Source organism: Eleutherodactylus coqui, chromosome 12 (assembly GCF_035609145.1).
Source record: "Eleutherodactylus coqui strain aEleCoq1 chromosome 12, aEleCoq1.hap1, whole genome shotgun sequence".
Taxonomy (NCBI): Eukaryota; Metazoa; Chordata; class Amphibia; order Anura; family Eleutherodactylidae; genus Eleutherodactylus; species Eleutherodactylus coqui.
The window spans coordinates 118017594-118036888 of record NC_089848.1 but is presented as its reverse complement, the minus strand read 5'-3'; the positions used below and the strand labels follow the sequence as shown (position 1 = coordinate 118036888).

Here is a 19295-nt window from a genome sequence, read left to right as displayed (position 1 = left end):
AGCTTGCCGTGCGGCGAACCAGTCCACATATAGCTTAGACAAGAGGATAATAAAACAGTATGGCTTCTGAAAAGTGGAAATGAAAGTCCCCCAAAGTCCTCACATCCTTAGGGCTTATTCACAGGAGCGTATATCAGCTGACGTTTTCACGGCCGGCCAATATACGCTACCATCTGAGCTGTCTTCCCCTTTCCCTCCCCCTTGCCAACTCTCTGCCTCTCTCCTCTCCCTCTGGCTGTTTGCAATGGGTGCGGGTGGGACAGGGGAGGAGCTAAGCTATGTCCCATCCCGCCCCCTCTAATTGCAAACAGCGGAGGGGAGAAGAGAGGCAGAGAGCCTGCGAAGGGGAGGGAAGGGGGAAGACAGCTCAGATGGTAGCATATAGCATCCGATATACGCTCCTGTGAATAAGCCCTTAAGTACAAAATTAAGCTGCGTCCTTAAGAGAGTAAATGTTCAGTAAAGGCAGTGCAGGGGCAAAACAGATTTTTATTTCTTGTAAGACGCTATTTTAGCCAATAAAAGAGTCCCCGGGGACGTCTATGCTTCCTTCCATCGCACAAGAAGGTGGAGAGGCAACCAAACACCAGTTTGTACAAAGTAAATGAGAGATGCTGCTGTTTCCAAAGTAGATGCAACCAAAAGCCTTTATTATAGGAAGTGCGGCATAAAAACAATCAGATGCCGGACAGGACGCTTCAACTCCGTAAGGACTGACCAAGACTGTCTTGTATCTGTCCGGCATCTGATTGTTTTTATGCCGCACTTCGTATAATAGAGGCTTTTGGATATATCTACTTTGGAAGCAGCAGCATCTTTGACTTATCTTATATTCGTGGCCGCGGTGGACTGAGCGGCGAAACTATACGAGTGGAGTCCTAAGCCTGGGCATAAAGTGGAAGCAGCCCGAATACAACGGGTATAACGGGTATAACGGGTGGGCGTTTTCTGCATTTATCAATTACCAGTTTGTACACTTTGTATCGACCAGCTCTAACCATTCTATACTCTTCCATAGGGATGCAGTAATATACCGGCATGGAAGAGCTTACGCTCTCGGGAACGGCTCGGCCATCTTTGCATGGCTGTATGTGCCTTGATGTTATTATTGGATTGTCTGCTTCTTTTTGGTTTATCACTTTGTCCTACACACATTCCTCCAATTGGAGAAGCCCTCCAGAATGGCTCCTTATCACTATTCACAAGATAAACCTGCCTAAAATAAGCAGCATGTGCCTTTAAAATATTCTAAATATGCATTTCGCAGCCAGGAAGCTCGGAAACAACAGAAAATAACTCAAGTGAAGGCTACTGAGGCGGACATCTGTCGCCTTAAAATACTAATCTCCCTACATGGACGGCGGCATTGTCTGGCCAGATCCGTCTGCATTCAAGAACATGGACCACAGACACAAAGGGGGGAACGCTCTGCTGAAATGTCAATTATGTGCAGCGAATCCCCCCGCAGGAATGTATATACGTTACTGCATTATGGAACCACCCATAGCAGATCTACTGGTGGCCACTGATCTCTACATATCAGACGGTGTCCACGCAGGTATCAGGAATCAGCAGGTGACATCTGCACAAAGTCTGACACCACAGGGGAACCCTCACACAACAAACTCCAAAAACCTCCAACTGGGGCCAAAGAGCTTACAGTCATACATATAATATATATAGGATTTATAGAGGACAGATCACAATCACCTCCCCAGCACAGAATGTATGAAGTGGGATACATGAACCCCAAACTGCTGCATGGATGAAGAACAACTTTAAATCTAATATGCAAATAGTTTCTACAACAGAAATACATCGCATGATACAAGAGATAGATAGATAGATAGATAGATAGATAGATAGATAGATAGATAGATAGATAGATAGATAGAAAGATAGGAGATAGATAGATAGATAGGAGATAGATAGAAGATAGATAGATAAATAGATAGATAGATATGAGATAGATATATATATATATATATGAGATAGATAGATAGATAGATAGGAGATAGATAGAAGATAGATAGATAAATAGATAGATAGATAGATATGAGATAGATAGATAGATAGATAGATAGATAGATAGATAGATAGATATATATATATGAGATAGATAGATAGATAGATAGAAGATAGATAGATAGGAGATAGATAGATAGATAGATAGATATGAGATAGATATGAGATAGATAGATATATATATATATATATATATGAGATAGATAGATAGATAGGAGATAGATAGATAGATAGATAGATAGATAGATATGAGATAGATATGAGATAGATAGATAGATAGATAGATAGATAGATAGATAGATAGATAGATAGATAGGAGATAGATAGATAGATAGATATCAGATAGATAGATAGATAGATAGATAGATAGATAGATAGATAGATAGGAGATAGATAGATAGATAGATAATAAATAGGAGATAGATAGATAGATATGAGATAGATAGATAGATAGATATGAGATAGATAGATAGATAGGAGGTAGATAGATAGATAGATAGATAGATAGATAGATAGATAGATAGATAGATAGGAGGTAGATAGATAGATAGATAGATAGATAGATAGGAGGTAGATAGATAGATAGATAGATAGATAGATAGGAGATAGAGTAAACAATTTGCGTGATGTTTTTTTTTTTAAATGTCCTCTATCTCTCTTTTTATCATCTATCTATCTATCTATCTATCTATCTATCTATCTCATATCTATCTATCTCATATTTATCCATCTATCTATCTATCTAGCTATCTATCTATCTATCTATCTCATATCTATCTATTTATCTATCTATCTATCTATCTATTTATCTATCTATCTATCTATCTATCTCCTATCTATCTATCTATCTATCTATCTATCTATCTATCTCATATCTATCTATCTATCTATCTCCTATCTATCTATCTCCTATCTATCTATCTCCTATCTATCTATTTATCTATCTATCTATCTCCTATCTATCTATCTCCTATCTGTCTATCTCCTATCTATCTCCTATCTATCTATCTATCTATCTCATATCTATCTGTCTAAATCTAAATCATTAATAGATATATATTAGGACTGGAATCACACTTGCAGCTTGAGGTGCAGTTTTTGATGCATTGTGTTGAGTCAGCAGGAAGAAGTTGACGTCCTCCTTTTATATTTCCATTTCCTTCTGAATCCACTTTTGGCTTTCGATCAAAAAAACTGCCCAAAAAGTCTGCATGTGAGACAATCCTTAAAATGTCTATTTAGTGGTAATTCCTGGCTCAGCCGTCCCTCATTCCAGCAGTCATTGCTCAGTATATGAACTGGAGTCGAAGAACAGAGAACTATCAGGACTTGTTATCTTCCAAGTGATACAATGATATCCTAGAAAAGTCTCTGCCGCTTCTGGTGATGAGCGGGTCTCCTTGTAGCCCCCCACCGGGTCTCCTTGTAGCCCCCCACCACACAGTGTAATGATAAATCCATCCACCCACCTGTTCAGATCCATCACAGTCTTGTGTTTTTGTAGAGAGACTAGGAATAGCGTCCGCCGTGCCCTGCCTGTGTGTATACAGCAAACTGCAAACTCAGCACCAGCCTGTCCAGGCCGGGCAACTAGAACCTGTCTACAGTCAGCTTCTGTAATCCCCATGCCAGTGACTGCACACAATGCTTCATGTTATTGTTCCTGGTGACTGCAGGCTGGACACCCACATTACCCACAATTCTCACCTGAAAATCATTAGTTTTAATTGTTGACTGATACCGCCAAATGTTAAGGAATTGGACTATCGGCAATATACCCAGATGCCCCATGAATCTCACCAGGATGATGAAGGTGAGCTGGAGTGGTGGCCGAGCATCCGCCATACCACTCTATAAAATATATGGAAGTGGTGCACAACCTAGTGTACCTGATTTTTCACAATAAGCTGCCGTGTGTACATGAAGAATAACCCTCTGTTTGGCCATTATATGACTTGTATCCTGTATTTATTACCGTTTTTTCCCTTTTCAGGCTTCATCTCTAATTATCAGTCTTCCTGCTGCCATGATGTCCTTATATATGGCACACAGAGAAGAGGATATTCTACTCCCTATCTGTATCTATCATATATACAGTAGCCGCAGCATGGAGGACATTATACAGCAGTACCGAACAGTGCAGATGTGAATCCAGTAGCTGCGAGACCGCAGGAATGTAGGCTGTGAAGTTAGATGTAACATAGCATTACGGGGGTGGTGAAAAGCAGCAAGGGGCTAATTTTAGGGGAAAGGCCTGTTTGGGACTGGTGAGGTGGAGTTATGGTCTCCGGAGGGTTTTTAAAGGTGATGAAGTGGAGAGAAAGCCCTCTTACCAGTCTTGGAGTTAGTGTGAATTCTTGTCCCACCTGCCCTTCCTTTTTGGTAGTCTCATTACAGTGAGCATCTCATGGCAGCGGGTTGCAGAGAAATGTGGTCACGGGAGGGTTTAATATGTAAACAGAGATAAATAACAGGAGAAGGGAAGTGTAATTGGTTCCTTTAGGGGGGGGGGGCGGGGTTCAGATGTCCTCCAGGTCCTCCGCGATGTGTTCAGACCCATTGTGTTCGGCTGTCCTCCAGGCCCTCCGCGATGTGTTCAGACCCATTGTGTTCGGCTGTCCTCCAGGTCCTCCGCGATGTGTTCAGACCCATTGTGTTCGGCTGTCCTCCAGGTCCTCCGCGATGTGTTCAGACCCATTGTGTTCGGCTGTCCTCCAGGTCCTCCGCGATGTGTTCAGACCCATTGTGTTCGGCTGTCCTCCAGGTCCTCCGCGATGTGTTCAGACCCATTGTGTTCGGCTGTCCTCCAGGTCCTCCGCGATGTGTTCAGACCCATTGTGTTTGGATGTCCCCCAGGTCCTCTGTGATGTGTTTAGACCCAGTGTGTTCAGATGTCCCCCAGCTCCTCCGCGATGTGTTCAGACCCATTGTGTTTGGATGTCCTCCAGGTCCTCCGCGATGTGTTCAGACCCATTGTGTTCGGCTGTCCTCCAGGTCCTCCGCGATGTGTTCAGACCCATTGTGTTCGGCTGTCCTCCAGGTCCTCCGCGATGTGTTCAGACCCATTGTGTTCGGCTGTCCTCCAGGTCCTCCGCGATGTGTTCAGACCCATTGTGTTCGGCTGTCCTCCAGGTCCTCCGCGATGTGTTCAGACCCATTGTGTTCGGCTGTCCTCCAGGTCCTCCGCGATGTGTTCAGACCCATTGTGTTCGGCTGTCCTCCAGGTCCTCCGCGATGTGTTCAGACCCATTGTGTTTGGATGTCCCCCAGGTCCTCCACGATGTGTTCAGACCCATTGTGTTCGGATGTCCTCCAGGTCTTCCACGATGTGTTCAGACCCATTGTGTTTGGCTGTCCCCCAGGTCCTCTGTGATGTGTTTAGACCCAGTGTGTTCAGATGTCCCCCAGCTCCTCCGCGATGTGTTCAGACCCATTGTGTTTGGATGTCCTCCTGGTCCTCTGCGATATGTTGAGACCCATTGTGTTCAGATGTACCCCAGGTCCTCCGCAATGTGTTCAGACCCATTGTGTTCAGATGTCCTCCAGGTCCTCCGCGATGTGTTCAGACCCATTGTGTTCGGATGTCCTCCAGGTCCTCCGCGATGTGTTCAGACCCATTGTGTTCGGCTGTCCTCCAGGTCCTCCGCGATGTGTTCAGACCCATTGTGTTCGGCTGTCCTCCAGGTCCTCCGCGATGTGTTCAGACCCATTGTGTTCGGCTGTCCTCCAGGTCCTCCGCGATGTGTTCAGACCCATTGTGTTTGGATGTCCCCCAGGTCCTCTGTGATGTGTTTAGACCCAGTGTGTTCAGATGTCCCCCAGGTCCTCCGCGATGTGTTCAGACCCATTGTGTTCGGATGTCCTCCTGGTCCTCCGCAATATGTTCAGACCCATTGTGTTCAGATGTCCCCCAGGTCCTCCGCGATGTGTTCAGACCCATTGTGTTCAGATGTCCTCCAGGTCCTCCGCGATGTGTTCAGACCCATTGTGTTCGGATGTCCTCCAGGTCCTCTGCGATGTGTTCAGACCCATTGTGTTCGGATGTCCTCCAGGTCCTCTGCGATGTGTTCAGATGTCCTCCAGGTCCTCCGCGGTGTGCTTAGACCCATTGTGTTTGGATGTCCCCCAGGTCCTCTGCGATGTGTTCAGATGTCCTCCAGGTCCTCTGCGATGTGTTCAGACCCATTGTGTTCAGATGTCCCCCAGGTCCTCTGCGATGTGTTCAGATGTCCCCCAGGTCCTCCGCGATGTGTTCTTCAGACCCATTGTGTTCAGATGTCCTCCAGGTCCTCCGTGATGTGTTTAGACCCATTGTGTTCGGATGTCCCCCAGGTCCTCTGCGATGTGTTCAGATGTCCCCCAGGTCCTCCGCGATGTGTTCTTCAGACCCATTGTGTTCAGATGTCCTCCAGGTCCTCCGCGGTGTGCTTAGACACATTGTGTTCGGATGTCCTCCAGGTCCTCTGCGATGTGTTCAGATGTCCTCCAGGTCCTCCGCGATGTGTTCAGACCCATTGTGTTCGGATGTCCTCCTTGTGGTGTTAGTGGCTGAGGGTAATTAGGCCAGGCTCACATATTGTATTGTGACACCGTCCCCATTACTGTGTCTCTCATTGTCTTTGAATTGTTAATTTAATGTTGTGGGATTTAAAATATTTTAAAATGTGAATGTTGTAATTCTGAAATCTATTAGTGAAGAGCTGCTGCGGCCGTTTAACCCCCGTCATGCAGTGGTGTCTTTTATTTGCAAAAGCTCACTATCCCCTATTCAAATTGTATTACATTGAACTATATTCTGTCTATCATTATAGGGACCTGCAATAAAGTCACCCGGAATGATGTGAACGTGGCATTACTATCTGCCATCAGCCAGTACAGTCATTGGGGGCACTCATTACATTATGGTTGTTTTTATGTAGGGTGTTCTATATATTGTTGAGATGAAAACACTTCTGTGCATACATGACACTTAAAGTGGTATACACTATCCTGCCCAAAGTATTTGGACCCCCCTATCAGTAGATCATCATTAGCATGTCACGTCTCCTGGACCATGTTACATAAGATACAGACCCTTGGAGGTGTCAGCCATAGGGCTCTTTCACATGGCCATAGGTGGTGCCGCAAAAACACGTGAACGGATGCACAAATCTAACGTTTGTGCGCCTGTTTAGACGGCACAGGCCTGGCGCATATACGCTGAGGCCACCAATACATTGGGTAGGGGAACACAGTTTAGCTCTGCTAAGCTGTCTCCCCCTTCTCTGCCCCTCGCTGGCTCTCTGCCTCTCTCCTCCTCTCCGGCTGTTTGCAATGGGAGGGGGCGGGGCGGGACGGGGCCGAGTTAAGCTCCCGCCCCCTCCCTTGTCCGCAGCCATCCATGGAAGGGGGTGGGATGGGGCGGAGCTTAGTTCCACCCACTGCACCCACTCCCTTTGCAAACAGACGAAAGGGGGAAGAGAGGAGGAGAGAAGAGGGAGGGAGTTTAGCAGTCATGCTGCTAAACCCCCTCCCACCTCCCTTCTGCGGCTGCTCTCATTGGCTCCCATAGGAGTCTATGCAGCGGCTGATGTATTCCAGCTGGGAAAATAGTTCCAGGACTATCTTTCCTGCCCGGCGCTATATTGGCCGGCCGGCCGGTCGCTTTTATACTGTGCGAATACACCTGTGTGATCTGATGCATTGGAATCCAATGCATCAGATGGTAGCGTATATCGGCTGGATGTGAAAACGGCGGCCTATATACACTCACTAGCTGATATACCCGGCTTCGCCCGAGTTAATTTGGTACTGGTGTTTATCTGGTGTTCACATGGAAAATCTTATGAAGTCGTGGTTACTTTAGAGATACTGAGGAAAAACATATGTTCACCATTTTGCATAGTTCTCTGCGTTACCCAGGAAACACCACGTGGAGGTAACCATGCGACGTTTCCTTCATATAAAATGACATCAGGAAGTGAGAGAATTAGATTACATACGTAAAATTTGGACACTAATTCTTTTGCGCTTAGAATTGAATAATCGAGTTGGGACCCATTAGCTTTTCATATTTATGACACAATCAATGCTTGTGCCAAATTTCATGTTTCTATGACATTGGGAAGTGAGAGATTTAGATTATGTACGTAAAATTTGGACGCTAATTCTTTTGCGCATAGAATTGAATAATGGAGTTGGGACCTATTAACTTTTCCTATATATGACATAATCAATGCTCGTGCCAAATTTCCCGTTTCTATGACACCGGAAAGGGAGAAAATTACATTCCGCACGTACAATTTCGACGCTAATTCTTTTGCGGTAGAATTGAATAATTGAGTTGGGACCTATTAACTTTTCCTATTTATGACATAATCAATGCTCGTGCCAAATTTCCCGTTTCTATGACATCGGAATGTGAGAAAATTAGATTCCGTACGTAAAATTTGGACGCTAATTCTTTTGCGCATAGAATTGAATAATGGAGTTGGGACCCATTAGCTTTTACTATTTATGACATAATCAATGCTCGTGCCAAATTTCCCGTTTCTATGACACCGGAAAGTGAGAAAATTACATTCCGCACGTACAATTTTGACGCTAATTCTTTTGCGCTAGAATTGAATAATCGAGTTGGGACCCATTAGCTTTTACTATTTATGACATAATCAATGTTAGTGCCAAATTTCACGTTTCTATGACATTAGGAAGTGAGAGATTTAGATTATGTACATAAAATGTGGACGCTAATTCTTTTGTGCATAGAATTGAATAATGGAGTTGGGACCCATTAGCTTTTACTATTTATGACATATCAATGCTCGTGCCAAATTTCCCGTTTCTATGACATTGGTAAGTGAGTGATTTAGATTATGTACGTTAAATTTCGACGCCAATTATTTTGCGCTAGAATTGAATAATCGAGTTGGGACCCAATTTCTTTTCCTATTTTGGAGATAATCTATGCTTGCGCCAAATTTCATGTTTCTACGACATCGGGAAGTTGGAGAACTTTTGGCGAGTCAGTCAGTGAGTGAGTCAGTGAGGGCTTTCAGCTTTATATATATAGATGTGAATCCAGCCATAGTTTGTAATAGGAACTGCAGGCTATTGGGTATACCGGTCATGCTGCTGCCCGCAAGCTACTCATCATGAAGCGCAGTGCATATACCCTTCATGACGTCTACAATGATGCAACAAACATCGTCATTGGACAGTTGAGCAATAGAGAAACGTTCTATGGAGCGATGAATCATGCCGTTCTATCTTCAGATAACGTATCTGGGTGTGGAGGAGCCTGCGGAACATCTTCTGCCGGAGTGCATTGAAGTACGGTAGAGGTTCTGTTACTGTTTAGGTATGTTATGTCCGTTGGTTGTAGTGACAAGGACCATGACCACGGAGGTGACTCTGACATGCTAGACAATAATGTGCTGCTGACAATGTGACAATACTCTGGGAATGGTCGGCCATACTTCCAACAAGACAACGCGCCTCGTCACAGATCCAGCACTGTGTTACGTTGGTTTGAGGATATGGATGTCCCATGATTGGACTGGCTGCACAGAGTCCGACCTGAACATCTCTGGGATGAAATGGAACATCGAGTCAGGAAATATGAACAGTGTTCATCTTCTTTGAGAGAACTCAACAGACATTTGCAGGATGAATGGAGGGAAATACCAGCTGAAGTGTATCAGTTGTTAGTAGAAAGTATACCACAGAGAGTATCTTAGATCATTAGGGTCAAAGGAACCCCCCCTTATTAATTATATATGGAAATAAACAGTACTTATGATCCTTGCTCAGATACATAAATATGTCTGAAGGACAGAGCTGATAGATGACTGTAATAAGTGGATGCAGGCCGGTTATATCATCCCTGACACTGAATGAAATATCTGCCCTGACAATGGCCGGGTAATCTCTGGCGCCTCTGATGTGGCCTGTCTTGTGGAATTCACATAGATGGCTAGGCACTCATAATAGCCGGATGAGAAGCCAGTTTGTCTGTCTAATCTATTCGACTTTCTGTGTGTCAGCCATTGACGGCGGCTCGGATTCACGGATACAGAACCCATTGTACGGCTACTGATGTCTGTTACAGATGTAACAATCTATATCAGACGCGTGGAAGACATAACGGTAAATATAGTGGAACTATGACATCATCAGGGAACTTTCTCATCATTTTGACACTTTTCTGACAGCTTTACTTCCCTTCTCCAGTTTACAGTGCAACAACTTTATAGAATGTCACATATTTGCATGTTTAGGGACGAGGAGTCACTTTGTTCACAACCAACTACTGCAGTGAGATGGACACAAATGCTGCAACTTTTTAAAAAGTTATATGTCACAAATGACTCTAAATTCTGGCCAAGAAACAAGCCACACCCACTATTCTAGACACTTCTGTAAAGTGTAGGCTGGGTTTGATGACAACATTCAGCCAGAAGACATAATGCTGTATAGGAGCCCAAATGTGGCCCCAAACGTGGTCAATTTTATTTCATTTAATCTCTTCGAAACCAGAGTCCATTTTTTGTTTAGCTTTTTTGTCCCCGCCCACCAAAAACTAGAACTTTTTAATTTTTCCATTGACATAACAGTATAGGGACTTTTTTTCCAGGTACAATTGTTTTAGAAAATCTATGTCTTTTTGATCACTTTTCATTCAATGTTTGGGGATCTAGTAAAATAAAATTGCAATTCTGGCCTTCCATCCTTTTTTTGTTCAGCCTTCACCGTGTGGGATAAATATTGGGTATTTTAATAGTTCAGACTCAACTCTTTGACACTTTGTGGTCATTTGATTGTTTGTACTATACTATATCGCATATTGTTGACGTTGATAGGCATCTGTGCTTGGCAGCCATGGAAGCCTTCAGTAGCCCCCCAGCACCACCCTATTGTACTGCCCCCCTCCCCCCGAATTCTGCTGTCTATGTAGATTCACAGTCAGCTTTGACCGTGGCATATAAACAGTTAACTGCTGTGTTAGGGCTTATTCCGACATGCGTAAATCAGCCAGGTTTTCACGCCCGCCCGGCGGATATACGGCGTCTCTCTCTGCAGGGGGAGGAGGCGGGCCGGGAGCAATGCACTGAGCTCCCGCCCCTCTGCGCCGCTCACCACTGTTTGCAATGGGAGGGGCAGGACAGGGCAGAGCTAAGTTCCGCCCTGTCCCGCCCCTCCCACTCCTTCCCTCAGGGAAGAGTAGCTGGAGGGATAAGCCCAGCCGCCACCCACTAGCCAGGAGTGTGTATTGTATATTGTGTGTATTGTGTTGGCTTGGAGGAAGAGTTCCGGCAGACCTCCCAGAGTGAAACATGTGGAGTGCGCAATGACCTGCATATCCAATAATCAGCTACTCTACCCCAAAAAGGTATTTGTATACATGCATCAGTTCTGCGTCAGTTTGTAATTAGTCCACATTCAATTTAAAACTGATCCGTTTTAAAAGGGCTCCAAATGATGTGAAGCCTAAATTCCCATCAGCGTTCTATTGTCCGCTGTTATCGGATCTGCATCTTTTTTTCAAAACCAAGAAACGGACATCTAACTGATGCAAACATCCATCACAAACATCACCCATCATTGAATCCGCCTCACCACTCCGCTGCTATAATCAACATACTGCGGACCAAACATCTGCACCGCAGTGTGTGGACAAAATGCTGACAATCTCATCCACTGCTACTATAAGGGCTGATAGCCTGCACACAACCTGGAGGACAGAACCCGCTGATTTCAAGGTCTTCATTCTTACTCATTTTTTGTGCTCCTCAAAAAATCGGACCTGTTCCATCTTTCGCACCAAAGAGCCCCATAGAAGTCTATGGAAGCTGCGCAGACACGCACAAAACAACGTGCACACCATGATCAACGGCACCTCGTTAGGCTAATTAGCCCTTTCAATCCGGGTGGGGTGATTTCCACACCCCTGTGAAGGAGCGGTGCCTGCGCAGGTAACTATCATGTGTTGAAGCCCCAAATACTGTGAGATTTCTGTGTGAAGAGTCCAGACAGAAAATCCGTCCGATGTGAGAACAGCCTCTCAAAGGTAATTTGGGGTAAAAAATACAACAAACCCCAGTAGTAAAAAATGACAAGTTCACCAAAATACTCGCAACTATAACAAAAGCACCGAAGACCTCCAAGCAGCTCCTACCACAACTCCACGTGTGTCCCGCCTGCCCGCCAACTGCTGTCTGGGTCTGAAAACAAGCAGCAAAATAGATGAAACCAGGTTGTATTTTGATCCTTGAAGAACGACGTCTGAGCGGGAATGCAGCAGAGTATTCTGAGAGCAGTATTGTGGTGAAGTCCTACGCAGCTGTCTGCGGGCACCAGGAAGCAGAGCACAAGCGGGCAGCTGTCTACGGGCACCAGGAAGCAGAGCACCAGCGGGCAGCTGTCCACAGGCACAGGAAGCAGAGCACCAGCAGGCAGCTGTCCGTGTGCACCAGGAAGCAGAGCAGCAGCGGGCAGCTGTCCGTGTGCACCAGGAAGCAGAGCAGCAGCGGGCAGCTGTCCGTGTGCACCAGGAAGCAGAGCACCAGCGGGCAGTTGTCCGCGGGCACCAGGAAGCAGAGCACCAGCAGGCAGCTGTCCATGGGCACAGGAAGCAGAGCACCAGTGGGCAGCTGTCCACGGGCACCAGGAAGCAGAGCACCAGCGGGCAGCTGTCCGCAGGCACCAGGAAGCAGAGCACCAGTGGGCAGCTGTCCACGGGCACCAGGAAGCAGAGCACCAGCTGGCAGCAGGCACCAGGAAGCAGAGCACCAGCGGGCAGCTGTCCGCGGGCACCAGGAAGCAGAGCACCAGCGGGCAGCTGTCCGTGGGCACCAGGAAGCAGAGCACCAGTGGGCAGCTGTCCACAGGCACCAGGAAGCAGAGCACCAGCTGGCAGCTGTCAGCAGGCACCAGGAAGCAGAGCACCAGCGGGCAGCTGTCCGCAGGCACCAGGAAGCAGAGCACCAACGGGCAGCTGTCCGTGGGCACCAGCAAGCAGAGCACCAGCGGGCAGCTGTCCGTCTCCTCTTCAGAGAAGCATCTCAGGCATGTTAAACTGAGCTTTATTTCACGGCCCCCAGAGCTGTATTTACAGCATCTCAGCCCACTTCATGCTAATACTCCTCTGCTGGCCTGGAAAAATGTGTTTTTGCTGGAGTGGCCCTATAAATGCTGTAGAAAGCCATCTGGAAAAGATTTCAAAAATCTCCTTCGCATGGAACAAGAAATGTCTGCACCGAATCCGCAGCAATCCTGAGTCTGCGGCGTACTTGTCCTGGCGTGAAATGTAGAATAGCCAGTGATGACCCTAATATACCCTATGGGGACAGAAAGCTCCTGAAGTAGAGGGATCTTAGATCTGTGAAAGTGGGGCTTAGTATAAGATATAATTGTTGGGGTAGAAGAAGGAAGACACAAAAATATGTACAAGAAATAGTAATAATAATAATTTGTATAGCGGCAACATATCCCGCAGCGCTTACATAGACGGGGGATACAGAAAGACAAAAGTACAAACATTACAGAACCACAGTTACATAGTAATCAGTTGGTGGAAACAATAGGGGTGAGGGTCCTGCTCCAACGAGCTTACATACTACAAGTAATGGGGGATACAGAAGGTAAAGGGGCTGGAGATGTGCCCAGTATGGTGGGGTGGAGATGTGCACAGTATGGCGGGGTGGAGAGTGAGGGGTGATATACACACAGACAATGGTCAGACATTTAGCCGTGTGACGGCAGAAACAGTATGACTGCAGGAGCGGTTTATGATGGCTAGCAGGGATTGCAGTCAGTAGGTCAGGGAGCATGTTATCAGGCGGAGTACAGAGGGGTTTGTTTAGGGAATTCGGTATGCCTCCCTGAAGAGGTGCGTTTTTAGAGCACGCCTGAAGTTCTGCGAGTCCTGGATTGCCCGGGTAGCCTTTGGTAGTGCGTTCCAGAGGACCGGTGCTGCTCTGGAGAAGTCTTGGAGGCGGGAATGAGAAGTTCGAATTAGAGGGGTGCGCAGTTTAGTTTCGTTTGCCGAGCGGAGAGCCCGGGTTGGTTGTTGGATTGAGATGAGGGATACAATATAGGGGGGCGCTGCACTGTGGAGGGCTTTGTGGATGAAGGTGGCGAGTTTAAATTGAATTCTGTATTTAATGGGCAGCCAGTGCAGTGACCGGCACAGGGCAGAGGGGTCTGAGTAGCGGCTGGACAGGAAGATGAGCCTGGCTGCGGCATTCAGGATGGATTGGAGAGGGTAGAGTCTGGTGCAGGGGAGGCCGATCAGCAATGAGTTGCAGTAATCGAGCCGGGAGTGGATGAGGGCGACAGTGAGTGTTTTTAGTGTGTGTTCGCGGTGAGAAAAGAGTGGATTCTTGTGATGTTCTTGAGGTGCAGCTGACATGTTCGGGCCAGAGATTGGATGTAGGGGGTAAATGAGAGATCGGAGTCGAATATGACCCCAAGGCAGCGGGTGTGCTGGGAGTTATGGTGCCACACACTGAGATGGAGATGTCAGGAGGAGGTCGGTTAGTGGAGGGTGGAAATACCAGCAGGTCAGTTTTTTTAGGGGTTTAGTTTTAGGTAGAGAGAGGACATGGTGTCAGAGACAGCGGACAGACAGTTGGTGATGTTTTGGAGTAAAGGTGCAGAGATGTCACGGGAAGAGGTGTATAGCTGGGTGTCATCAGCATACAGGTGGTATTGGAGGCCAAATCTCCTGATGGTTTGTCCAATAGGGGCTGTGTAGATAGAGAAAAGAAGGGGGCCGAAGACCGAGCCCTGGGGGACCCCAACAAAAAGGGGAAGAGGAGAGTAGGGGGCTGAGGACCGAGCCCTGGGGGACCCCAACAGCAAGGGGAAGAGGAGGGGAGGTAGAGCCAGCAAAGGAGACACTGAAAGAGCGGTCAGATAGGTAGGAAGAGAACCAGGAGAGGGCAGTATCCTTTAGGCCAATGGAGCGAAGCATACTGAGGAGGAGTTTGTGGTCAACAGTGTCAAATGCTGTGGAGAGGTCGAGGAGGATCAGTAGGGAGTAATCGCCCCTCGATTTGGCTGTCAGTAGGTCATTGGATACCCTTGTAAGGGCAGTTTCTGTCGAGTGTTGAGGTCGGAAGCCAGACTGTAGGGGGTCTAGGAGAGAGTGCTCTGATAGGTAGCTTACAAGGCGGGAGTAAACCAGCCGTTCTAGAAGTTTGGAGATGAAGGGTAGGTTAGAGATGGGTCGGTAGTTGGCAGCCTCAGTCGAGTCCAGAGTCGGCTTCTTTAGCAGTGGGGATATGATGGCGTGTTTAAAAGAAGAGGGAAAGATGCCAGAGGTCCGAGAGAGGTTGAATATAGTGGTAAGATGGGAGATGACCACTGGGGAGAAGGAACGGAGGAGGTGTGAGGGGAGGGGGTCGCTAGCGCAGGTGGTGGGGCGAGCAGAGAAGAGCAATTTGGAGACTTCTTCCTCTGTCGCTGGTCTGAGTACAGACAGTGAGCAGGAGCTAGATGCAGTGCTGACAAGACTAGGGTCAGGGCTAGTCTGGGATTGGGAAGTTATTTCCTGACGGATGTCATCAATTTTCTTTTTGCAGTAAGCAGCCAGCTCTTCAGCACTGAGATCCGTCACCGGGGGCTGTGGTTTAGGGCTGAGAAGGGAGTGAAAAGTATCAAAGAGCCGTTTAGGGTTGTGGGATAGTGAGGAGACTAGAGAGGTGAAATAGACTTGTTTGGCGCGGTGGAGGGCGAGGTTGTAGGTTCTGAGCATGAATTTGTAGTGGAGGAAGTCTGCGGACATTTGCGATTTCCTCCACAGCCGTTCAGCACTTCTAGAGCACCGCCGGATGAAGCGCATTTGAGACGTGAGCCAGGGTTGCCGCGTTCTACATCGGATGGCTCGGGTCCTGGGGGGAGCCGCTTCATCCAGGGCATGTTTGAGAGCGGTGTTGTAGTGAGCGGCAGCCAGGTTGGGGCAGGAGAGGAGAGAGATAGGGGACAGAGAGGACTGTAGGGATTCAGCAAAGTCCTGGGTGTGAACGGCCTTAAGGTTCCTGTAAGTACGGTAGGTAGGTGGGTCTGGAGAGATGTTAGGGAGCGTGACAGAGAAAGAGAGGATGTTATGATCTGAGAGCGGGAGAGGGGAGTTAGTGAAGTTGGCAGCAGAGCAGAGCCGGAGGAAGACCAGATCCAGAGTATTGCCACCCCTGTGAGTGGGAGAGGTTGTGAGAGACGAAGGGAGGAGGTGAGCGATAGAAGCTGCGGGGCAGATGGGGAGATGGGGTCATTAGTGGGGATGTTAAAATCACCTAAGATGAGGGTTGGAATTTCGTAGGATAGGAAGTGGGGGAGCCAGGCGGCAAAGTGGTCCAAAAACAGGCGAGGAGCACCTGGGGGGCGATACATAACTGCTACTCGCAACCCCTTAATGCCATGGGACGTAGAGTTGTGTCCTGGGGGTTCGCGGTTTGTATAGAGTTTGGTCAAGAGCCAATTCCCGCCCATATAATGCAGGTGCTAGTTATTTTTCACAACAGCCCGAAACAGGAGTGCTCACACTGATGGCGACTGTTAACCCTTTAAATGCCAGCGTCAATTCTAACAGTGCATGTAAGTGCTCTCAGGGCTGCCATTGCAGACTGCCTATTAAAATGTGGGATAATGCAGTTCTTTGGTATTGCCTTATACTGTATGAGCGTTCAAACAATTATAGGTTCAAGTCCTCTATGGGGACTTAAAAAGAATTACTAATTATTAAAAAATAAAAGGTATTAAGGCCGCGGTCAGACGAGTGTTTTTTTTTGCATATGTATAGGTGCATTTAAAAAACAGCTCTATTAGAACCAATGCTTTCCTACGAAAGCAGTCACGCTTAAAATTCACAACTGCAAAAGATATGACACGTGAGTACAAATGCACTCGGTCACGTAATTTTTTTTCTACACGCGATGTGTGATTTTTTTTTTTATGCGCCTATACATGCGTGAAAAATTTGCACGTCTGACTGAGCCCTAAAAGTTGAAAAAAAAACAACTTTGCCCATATTTATAATAAAAAATCAAAATCAAAATACCCCAAAGCAGGTTTGGTATCGCTGCGACCCGCAAAAAACAAGCCACCAGCGAGAGCGATAAATAAAAGTTATGATTTTATTGAAAGCACAAACAAGGACAAGAGACGCATCGTACGTTGTAGAATGAAGGGACTCGGATGGCGCAAGTCTATCTGTCTGGTCACAGGCCTGAAAATCTAATGCAGACAGCAGGCTGAAACATTGCATCCTCCCTAAATACGGGAATATATATATACCACAACCATCTATAACCGGCCTCCTCTCTCTGTGGACGGCCGTACTTCAGGCTCCCTTTGATATCTGATCACACAGAGACCGGAAATACCGCTGTCTACAGACCGGCTATAGAACGTGGAAATGGTTATAGATGGATAGAAAGTATATATATATATACAATAGAAGCAGCCAGTGATGGGTATAAACTGGAACCCGAAATACCGCTGTCAATAGACTGTCTATAGAGAGAGGAAGCGGGGGGCTAAATATACTGTGTGCATCTATAGCTGTGTCATGCTCCTATACACGATCTGTGGACGGCGGTATTTCAGGCTCCCCTTGATATCTACGGGGCGTAGATATCTGTTTTAGCATATTTACTTAGACTGGCATTGTATATGTCGGTCTAATGTCCCTTTTACACGGCCTGACAGCTGTCTAAACGACTGCACGGGCGCTGGTGACACCGCGAAGGTCGCTAGCGCAGATCGTTCAGACATGCAGAGAACACCCCTGGATCGCGGGCTTCTTGCTGAGCAGGGTGCGTTTACACGCATTGAGAAGCCCGCGATTCAGCGATGTTTCTGCATTCGCGCTGCACGATTATCACTCAATTTAGTTGGTTTGAACACACTTTGAGTGATTCTTGTTCTGTGTAAATGGTCCTTCAGTAAAGGGGGCTTAGGAGGGACATCCGCGAAGCGTGTGAAGAGGCGTGTGCCTGGCCAGTCCTCTACTCCAAACTGAAATCTGTCAGCTAGAGCTGGTATAGATGGCAGATATCATTTAGATCCGTATTGCGCTACTATGTTGTGCACCATGATTTGTGACCTTTGAACCCCCTTAGCCTGGCATACAGAGATCATACACCCCCTGATGGGGCAGATTTTTCCCTAAGAGAAGCTGTAGTAAATCTTAACAGAATTTTTTGTTCGGTTGTTTCAGACTTTTTAAGGAAAATGCTCAGTTTTAGCTTTTCATTCAGTTTTTGCACCAAAGTGGATTCTAAAGGAACGTGGAATATAAAGGAAGGACTTCTATCTTTCCTTGTTGGCTTTGGCTCAAAAAACTGCATTAAAAATTGTGCTGGCGTTCTTCCATTATGCGTGAAGCCAAAACCCCAAACAACAGATATAACGGCAAATCTAAAAAGCAGCAATCAAGATTGAGAAGCACATTGAAACAAAATGATGAACTCTCCGAGTTATAAGCTTCCTCCATCATAAACCAACTTGCAATGTATGAAGCTGATACTTCTGGGTTCCATTTTGCCGTTCAGACTTAAACATGATACTTTTTTTCATAGTTCAAAATGGAAGAACTAAAACATAAAAGTCTAATTGTCAAAAACATCACAAAAAGTTCGAGGCCTCGAGGGAGAAATAACATAAAACCAATGTAACAGCGATAGTCCAACAACCTAGTATCTGCATCCATAGATAGGACTACTAGAGCCGGTGGGGAGTTTGTGGACCAAGATGTCGCACTATAAATTTATCGTATCGTATGATAATAAATAATAACATTGACTTACAAGAAGAGAGACGTTCCCGATTATCACTGCAAAGTCTCCAAGTAGGTTTCTCAGATGCCTTGTGTCCCGAGCAGGACCTGCGTCCCTCTGTGTCTGGCCCGAGCAAGTGGCAGCTGTTTTTATCAGGGAGTTGAGCTATGTTGGGACTATGAATCCACCGGTCTATTTTTAGGGAAGGGTAAGCGCTACTCTATTGATTTGAGTCAACCATTACTGTGCTGGGAGGGCAAGATGTCACATACGGAGATGACACTCGGTCTTGAGGTCTTGAGCTGAGTCACCGTCAGACACTTTCATAAATGAAGTCAGTCTTATGAGGTTCCTCAGCTGGGAACATAATGTAAGAACATGGAAGACACCAAATGTGGTGGAGTTGGGCGGCCAGACATCTATTGTCATACCTAGTTATAGGGTCCAATAGCTATGATGGGATTTAGGGATCTACGACACGTGTAATAGGGAATCGGTAAAATGGACAAC

General features: G+C 46.6%; 1 protein-coding gene across 1 annotated transcript in view; it reads right to left on the bottom strand.

Moving 5' to 3' along the window:
- Positions 1–18897, bottom strand: part of LOC136587203 (xin actin-binding repeat-containing protein 1-like) — a 32089-nt gene extending 13192 nt beyond the window's left edge. Inside the window, exon 1 of the mRNA XM_066585746.1 lies at positions 18816–18897. The gene's annotated coding sequence lies outside the window, so the exon portion shown is untranslated. The remainder of the gene's footprint in view (positions 1–18815) is intronic.
- Between the last annotated feature and the right edge of the window lie 398 nt (positions 18898–19295).